Below are 1,761 nucleotides of genomic sequence, written 5' to 3'. Positions count from 1 at the left end.
AGAGTAAATTTAAAACAAGGGTTCCTCATTTTCAGCTGTGCCTCTGCAGAGATTTTCCTTCAGGCAGGTATCACTCAGAAGCTCCTTTTTGGTCCTGGCATTGGATTGGGGGATTCAGGTCCCTGGCAGAGGCCTGCTCTCATGGGGGTACAAAGAGTTGGGGTGTCCTGTGGTCCCTCAGAGTACAGCTGAACCCCTCTGCCCCACTCCCCAGTGCTGCGGATCCCAGATAGTTCAAACATGTACTATACAATGTATCCTTCACCCAAATATCATTTTCTGCTTATAAAGTGGGACACACCCATGAATGACAAAGTCAAGAAGAAAATTATCTCAGCCCTTCTGGGGAAGAAGCAGAAGGGCCCCAAGTTCCAAAAGGGGAAATTCTAACTGCCCCTGTGCACACCAGCCTCACAGGGTCCCTCTTCCAGGTTTGCCTGCCCAAGTAGGTTTGCTGACCCCCAAGCCAGGCAGGCACTTCCCTCCCCACCAACCCAGTCTGGGCCACCCCAGACTCCATTTAAACTCCTGAATCTATCCTGCTGCCCAGCATGATTCTGCCCTTTGAAAGGCTGTCCTGGACTCCTGGACAATGAGTGACTGGTGGGACCATTGAGGTTCTCACCTGGAGCCTTTGAATGACAGTCATGACATTCAAGGGTTCCCAGCACAGCCTCCCCCATGCTAGCCTTTATCAGGAGTGATGGAGTCTCTGCTCACTCCCACCCTGTCCCCCGACTCCTCAGAAGTGGATGGAGAGACCCTCTTCACTGAGCCCATTCTTCATGTTAGATGTGAATATTTTATTATTAAAGTCTTGTTCCTAGAAGGAGCAAAGACCACCCATAAAGAACATCAAGATTTAGACGTTGAAGTTACTTCCATTTGCCAGGACCATTTCCTAACCCTGGACAAGTCAATGGCTGCCTTTCTACCATTTTGGTGGAAGACATTTTCTGCTTCTTTGCTGAGGCTTTGTTTGAGCACCAAATAGGAACTTGTACTTTTCAGGGGCAAAGTCTTGAATTACATCAGCACTTGTTGCAGATAAAATTAGAGCACACATTCTAATGTGGAAAGGAAAAAGGACAGAGGAAGATTATTGGCACATGGTCCAGGGCAGGCAGCACTCTGAGCCCTCAGTCCCCCTCTATGCCCCATGGTCAAATCTTTACCTGAGATTTCATGCTTCTGGATCCTTATCCCTGACACCAGAATTCTGTTTCCTTATGAAGGGATTGGGGAGATTAGGAGGCAGCTTTTCAGGCTGTAGCTGGGTCTCATTTCATAAACACTTATGCTCCCTAAGAACTAGTGCTTCCCACTGCCCTGCCATTCCTTGTGCAATTTATTAACCCAGAAAATTCCTGGCAGGTCTTGTACTCTGTGTCAGGTACTGGTGACCTCTCCTGCCAGACTGGGGCCTGAGGCATCACCCGTGACCTCTGAATGCCAAGAATAGTTATCCCTTTTAAATGAGAGAAACCAGGCACTCTTTCCTGTGGGTCAAAGTGAAGTCTTGGGCCATGTGGTTTGAGATCCACCACCTTGGGGATCTCCAATTTACACTCAGTTGTGTTGCTACTAATTGTCCTCAAAAGGAGTTTGGCTCTGGGCCTTAGAGGTTGCAGCTCCCTGGGATGACTGCATCCATTGTCTAAAATTTGTGCTTTGCTTTTTTCTTTGGGGTGTGGGCAATTCCTCTGGGGAAGGGTTAAAAGAAAGGGCCTGACAGTGGTGCTCTGCCGCGGTCCCTAGGGG

This window comes from Dasypus novemcinctus, chromosome 15, assembly GCF_030445035.2.
Source record: "Dasypus novemcinctus isolate mDasNov1 chromosome 15, mDasNov1.1.hap2, whole genome shotgun sequence".
Lineage (NCBI taxonomy): Eukaryota > Metazoa > Chordata > Mammalia > Cingulata > Dasypodidae > Dasypus > Dasypus novemcinctus.
Note: the sequence above shows the minus strand (reverse complement) of the source record.